The sequence below is a fragment of the Rhinopithecus bieti genome, unplaced genomic scaffold (genome assembly GCF_001698545.2).
Source record: "Rhinopithecus bieti isolate Rb0 unplaced genomic scaffold, ASM169854v2 scaffold_23815, whole genome shotgun sequence".
In the NCBI taxonomy this organism is placed as follows: domain Eukaryota; kingdom Metazoa; phylum Chordata; class Mammalia; order Primates; family Cercopithecidae; genus Rhinopithecus; species Rhinopithecus bieti.
This window is the reverse complement of record NW_016811396.1, coordinates 497,114-504,391: the sequence shown is the minus strand read 5'-3', so window position 1 is coordinate 504,391 and position 7,278 is coordinate 497,114. Positions and strand designations below refer to the sequence as shown.

General features: G+C 38.4%; 1 long non-coding RNA gene across 2 annotated transcripts in view; it reads right to left on the bottom strand.

Annotated features, from left to right (window-relative positions):
* Positions 1–1,503, bottom strand: part of LOC108543350 (uncharacterized) — a 63,896-nt gene extending 62,393 nt beyond the window's left edge. For both annotated transcript variants that reach the window (XR_001889544.1, XR_001889545.1), the window contains exon 1: positions 1,289–1,503. This is a non-coding gene — a long non-coding RNA (uncharacterized LOC108543350). The remainder of the gene's footprint in view (positions 1–1,288) is intronic.
* Between the last annotated feature and the right edge of the window lie 5,775 nt (positions 1,504–7,278).

Here is a 7,278-nt window from a genome sequence, read left to right as displayed (position 1 = left end):
CCTTAGGAAAACCTTGTTATGCTTTTATTTCAATGCTCAATTTACAGAAAACCATATAATACCCTGTTTTTTAATTTAGTCAACATGTTCACACAGAGAACCTCTTCTAAAAGATCAATTTCCACAATTCTTCCACCACTTCTTTGAACCTTCAGCTTTCCTAATTTAATGCAAAACAATTCTTTAACCCTAGGCAGAAGTTTACATTTCCATGTCTTCATATAATCTTTTACTAAAAAACAGATTTTACTGTTTTACACACCTTGTATGTAAATCCATTTCTAGTAGCCTAGCAATTTTAACTTTAAGGTAAAACTTGGTAAGTTGCTTTAATTGTGTGCTAACTACAGCCAAGATTTGCCTTCTTAGTTAAGGGTGTGGTTAATTCCATCTGTTCCCAGGCCTTACCAATTGTGAAAGCCAGCAAGCCAAATAGTTCTCAAAACCCAAAAAGCAGTTTGTAACCTCAAAACACTTAGCAAACCTTGCATCTGACCTGCATTTTACTAATAGTCTTTAGGGCTGTTTTTATTTCTAAAAGATTAAAGTCACGTGAGCTGAAAGGTACCACAGCTTTTAACTTCCCTTACGAAATACTGATCAAAGCACTTGTCTTTCTTTAGTTCAACTTAATCAGAGCTCTTCTTACAGGCATCACACACAGTACACACACAGGCAGAAGAACACCCAGTTGCTCGGTGGGGCCCTTTAAGAGACAGGTCTAGGAAAACATGCAGATATCAAACCAGAGAGGGCTCATCCCCTGTGGCAGGGTTGCCAAACAAAGCTTTGCCAAGTGGTTACCGGCCAAGGGCCCCAGGATATAAAGCAAGATGGAGGCTTGATTTCATAACCAAATCTTGGCAGAAAACATAAACAGTGATAGTTGGGTGTTTGGGGGTGGGGGCTGGCCTAGCAAAACATCTTCCACAATTTAAAAAAAAAAAAATTGAAAGTTCACTTGCTGATGGAGTTGAGAAAGGGAAAGAAAAGAGACAGTTTAAAAATGCCTGGGGTAGAAACTCTTACTCTTATGCAAGCGGTTTCTCCACCAGGGAGAAAAGTTTGGTTACTGGTGGATAGAGCTGAATCTCTTGGCGGGGAAGAGGTAGCTCCAGCTGTTGATGGCGGAAAAATGACAGCCAGCTGCCCCGGGAGCCTTGAGCCATGCTTCCCATCCCGGCAGAGGGTGGCGGGGGGAGGGGAGCCACTGCTCACCGGCTGGTCCCAAAAAAGGAAGGAAAAGGTCAAGCAACAGTGAGAGGTTTTGAGTCTCCATTTCACTCACCGCTTCTGGTGCCCCGACAATGCGCGCCGAAAGATGTTGCAGGACTTTTTCTTAGTTCAGCTAAAGACAAGGTTCTTGTCTGTCCCACAGCCATGAAAATTAAGGCTCGCAGATGATTTAAAGGGTAAGTAAAGCAGGGTTTATTGGATGAAAGGGAAATAAAAGGGGGGGACATAGGTATCCCTCACAAGGCCAGAGCCGCCAGCTAGAGCGCTTCCCGCCTGCCGTTGGAATCCCAAGTTCCACACAGGAAGGGGAGGGGCCAGGCTCCTCAGTGCTGCAAAGGTGGTAAACTTCCTGAGGCTTAACCTCAGTGCAGAGGCTGGTTAGAATTTCTCCAGGGACCTCCTGTCATTTGGCTGTCTCAAAGGGATCTCTTTCTAATTGACAAATTAAGACAGCAACTTTGCATATAGCCCAGATGTCTATATTAAGAAAAAAAGTAGGCCGGGTGCGGTGGCTCAAGCCTGTAATCCCAGCACTATGGGAGGCCGAGACGGGCGGATCACGAGGTCAGGAGATCGAGACCATCCTGGCTAACACGGTGAAACCCCGTCTCTACTAAAAAAATACAAAAAACTAGCCGGGCGAGGTGGCGGGCGCCTGTAGTCCCAGCTAGTCGGGAGGCTGAGGCAGGAGAATGGCGTGAACGCGGGAGGCGGAGCTTGCAGTGAGCTGAGATCCGGCCACTGCACTCCAGCCTGGGCAACACAGTGAGGCTCCATCTCAAAAAAAAAAAAGAAAGAAAAGAAAAAAAGTAGATTATTTGGTCTATTGTCAAATGTAATCTCATTTTCCTAAATAATAACATGGTGACCCTCCTGAATTAAAAAAGAAAAGACCTAAAGTATTGCATAAAAACTTTAAAACTTTGTTTTTCTCCAAATGAAGTGAAAAGTAGACACGAGGGAAGTAATTGAGTTTCAAACCTGATTGTAATTCTGAATATTTCAGCTTTGTCTAATCTATGCCTAAGGCATAAGAGCAAGAAATGAAACAAGGCTGATTCAAGGTGGAGTATCAACTTGACCACCAAAAGTGAACCACTCCATAAAAGTAGGAACCCAAAGAGGTCCACTAATTAACAAAAGAAGATTCTGAGAAAACGTGCCTGACTAGAACTTGGCATTGCTTAGAAGGATATATATAGAAATGTTTTACATATGTGCCACATGTGGCATGTATGTGTCATATAAGACATATGGGTCATCTGTGAAATACTATATAAGACAAAAATGGCATATGTCACACACGACACATATATGTCACATATGATACAAATAAGCCACAATGACATATAGATGTGTCATCGCTGACATGATTTGTTATATGTCACGTGTGACATGCATTAGTCACAAAGACGTACAAGTATGTCATTTTTTCATATCGAAAATATGAAGAACTCAAATATGGATCTTATGTGACCCATTATATAGGACAGGAATCATGTGACATATGTGACAGGTGTGGAAATATGACATGTGGCATGCATGCTGAGTGTCATTACAAGTGTCATTGGTCATACCAATGCACAAATGTGTGTCATGTGTGTCATGTGTTATAGACAAAATGTCAGACACATGACCATGTGTGTCATGTACATGTCATGTGCTCATGCTGACGATACATGCTCGTGTATCTAACACGTGGACATGTATGTGCTCATGCTGACGTACGTTGAATATGGTATGTCATAAGATGTTTATGTAAAAATGTATGTGCCATGTGTGCGTGCTATATGAAGTGTCATGCTGCTCATATTACGTGGCTCAAATGAGGCATGTGTGTTACACGCTTTCACTATATCCCTGTCATCTGCTGCTCACATGCTGACAACATGAGCGCCATTATACGCCGTTACATGGGAGTTCCTTATGTAACATGCACCATCATAGAATTATGTGTCAATCCGCATATGCCATGTATGCTCCGGTAATAGAGTATGTGTGTCACATGTAACATGTACGGATGCGCATCCATGCTGCCATCTGGGACAAGTATAACAATATGCCACTGTGTTGTACGTGTATCGCCCATACATGTGCCATACATGTGTCATATATGACGTGTTACATGTAGATGTTCTGTAAGCCACAGTTGTCATATGTGACATGTGTTACATGTAGGTGTTATGTATGTCATAGGTGTTATATATAAACATATTATGTACCATGAATCTGTGGGTGTTTGCCATGTGTGACGTGTTTCACGGGCATGCCATGTCATGTGTGACTGTGAATGCCTGTGTCATGCGCTGGTGTAATGTGTAATGCTACAAGCGGACATGTATCGTGCTCACTTGGTCCTATGTGATCATGTGCAATATTTGTCATGCCACTGTGAACAGGCATGTGACTTTTCATATATCATTGGTGGCTCTATGTATCATGTGTCATGCATGTGTCACACGTTGATGTGTGACAGGTGCATATGTCAACATGTGTGTATGTGACATGCTACATCAAACCAATATGTTATGATATGACGTGTTTCATTTATGTTGTATGTGGTGTGTCATAGTGTCTATTTAACAGAAATGCAGGCGGTGTTTTTCCATTGTGCTTATGCGCTTAACATGCATGTTGTCATTGTCATACATGTCATGCCTGTGTCTATGGAATAGTCGCTGTCTTATATGACTCATGTGTCATTGTATCTTTTTTGGGCATATATTTTTATGACTATTTGCTCGCGTGGCGCGTGCGCCCTATTGTCATTTTGACATATGCTGACATATATGTGCCATGTGAAGTGTATGTGGCCATATATGTGCCATGTGTAACACGCTGACATGCATGTGGCCCATATATGTCACGTGTGTTCCACATTGCTGTCATGTGTGCTCATGTGCTGATCAAGCAAGCTGATGTGTATGTGTCCTGTCATCATACAACGATTTCATGGCAGTCATGGTGGTGACATATACGTGACGTGTATGTCATTCGTGTGGCCACATGCGTCATATGTGCCCGTGCTTCACTTGGCCGTGTGTCATGCTATGTCATGTATGGGTGTCATGTTGCTCCTGCTGACATACATGTCACGGTCTCACATACGTATTTTCATACTTGACATGTGTGATATGTGTCACTGGGCACCCTATAAACGTCATGCTATGACTATACATGACAATGGTATTTGCCTTGTCACATGTATGCGCACATGTGGGCATGTATTGGCCGCATGCTTTTTTTGTGGCATGTATATATTATGTGTGTCATTTTTTGTATGCTGACAGAGTGCATCACGTTTCAGGTGACAACCCGTGTTATGTATGTGTCATATGTGTCATGTGCTGACCATGTATGTAGGTGTGACATGTAATGTGCCTGACATGTATGTCTATCGTGTGTATGCCTGCTCATGAGTATGTTGCTATTGATGACATAATTTATGGCACATATCTTTACATACGAGTGGTCATGTATTGCTGCGTCATATATGGCAGGCAACAAATGTCATATGTGTTTTTTATTGTTGTGTGTGGCATGTTTGTGTCATATGTGCATCATATGTGACATATATGTAACATGCGATGTACATATGATATGTAGGATATTTGTCATATGACATGTGATATATGTATATATGTGTCATTTATGATATATGTCATATATTATATATACACGCAAATATACGTGTGTGTTTTATTTTTTTGAGAATAATCAAAATCCAGCTATTATAGATGTTACTTTTTTGGTTTTATTTTATTTTTCTTCTGTGGTCTGTAAAACCTCAGGTAGAGTATTTAATTTTAAATCTTTTTTAGCTAATAGTACCTGCACAACACACCCCCTCTCTAATGACTATAAGAATTGTAAAGACATATATGACATAATACTACCTCTATTGATGTAATTCATCAATAACATAATGCTATGTTATTAAATGCCCACGATTTTCCACTTATAATGTTTCAAGGAAAATAAGCAGTTTATAGTACAAAATATACATATGTATATTTACACATATACATATACATCAAAGCACTATAGGTTAAAATAACATAAATGACCAATAGAATCAAATATTTCAGTTATTATAATTATCAGACAAAATAGAAAATAATTGTGTTTAATATATTTAAATAAAAAGATGTTTGAAAATAACAACAACAATCTAAAGTTTATATATGATTATATATATTGTTAGCAAGAGTTAAAGTAAATGAAACTTAGAGAAATAAATGAAATATTTCAAAACAAATTTCAATAGATGCATTAAGAAGATTAGACACTACTAAAGGGAAAATTGGAAACATGGAAAATTAATCTAAAGAAACAAACTGATTTGTTTTCTGTTTCTGTAATACAGCTCAGAAAATGAGAGATAATAAAGATAAGAGAGTCAAGAGTCATGGAGGATAGAATGAGAAAAGTCTAATATAAGTGTAATCAGAGTTCTATGGAGAACACAGAACACTCTATTCTCACAATAGAATGAGAAAGAAACCGTAAGAAAGTATACCAAATTTGTTGAAAGACAAAAATCCTTAGATAAGGGAAGCCCCTCCCCCAAATCCCAAGCAATATAAACATTTAAATGCCTTCTGGGGTTTATACCAACATCTTTACATTCAGTTAACTTTAATGACATATACAAACACTAAAAGTTCTAAAATCTCCAGCTTTTTTACCTAAAATAAATCGTTTGAATTTAACCTCTTCCAATGCTAAAAGAAGTTAACAAAAAGTAAAATCTGTAACAGCTTTCAGATAAAGAGCCTACATTTTCAGAGTCCAGAAAGCCAAAAGGTACATAACAAAATTAAAGGTCCATGAAATACTTAGAATATATTAAAAGAAGAAAAAAGTCCTTTTTCAACAGATTTCCTCCCACCCTTGGAAAAAGCATCTTTTCTATTGTCAATGGCCTGTTTGTTCTCTTCTTTCTACTTTGCTTTGCTGGCCAGAATGGAACTGACAGGTTGTTGTCCTAAGCAGTTTTACAGAATTGATCAGGCAAGACTAATATAGACTTTGATCCCTAATCATTCATCATCATGTACAATTAAAATAAGAAAAGAACAAAGCTTGGTACACACATTCTCTGGGTACCATGCAAGCAAGCATTTAATGATGGAAGCCAGAGAGTTATCTCACTTATCACAGAGGCTAAAGTACTCTTCAAAATCAAATCTAGATATGAGTGTTATATTCATTACTGCAGCAAATCTTAGTGTTCTTAAGGTAATTTAGACACCTGTTATAGAGAAGCTATTAATGACCAAATAATTTTTCTTTGTTGTAGAAATGAGGAGGAAGACAGGAATATAATAATTAATTGGAATGTGATTTTAAAATAAAGTGATTTCATAATATATATTTTGGAACTAAAAATAGAATAAAGTCTATATCCTAACTAATTTGACTCAGCACCTTTCACTATAAAATATGCTTAGGATTTAGCAGCGGATACATTAAATGAGTTTTGATGTATTATTATGTATTTATCTTCCTTCAATTCTGTATCTTGAGCTTCCCATCACCAACTCCATCACATTCTCCTTGCTTTTTTTGCAGACCACACTGACACATTTTTCTGAACTCTGACTGTGCACCTTTTCTGTGCTATTTATTTTGTTGCTTGCGTTATGCCTTATTTGTATTCCCTGTCAATTTTGAGTATATTTCACACATGAAATCAGCTTAAAATACTTTGAGGCCAGACATTGTGAATACCACTTTTGACATTCTACAGTGCCTAGGAAGGAGCTGTACCCAAGTAAGTACTCAATGCATTTGTTTCAAACTGAAATCATTAAAAAATAAGTTTTAGTTTATTTGTACAATGAATGGATGGTGTAATACCAGATCCAGTTTTATAAATACGTCGTGTCCCCTAAACAGAAAAGTTACTACTACTAACTACTAAATGTTTTGCTTAGGATAATGGTGCCCTTATGTGTAAAAAGTCATTTTAAAAAATTTCACGGTAGGCCGGGCGCGGTGGCTCAAGCCTGTAATCCCAGCACTTTGGGAGGCCGAGAC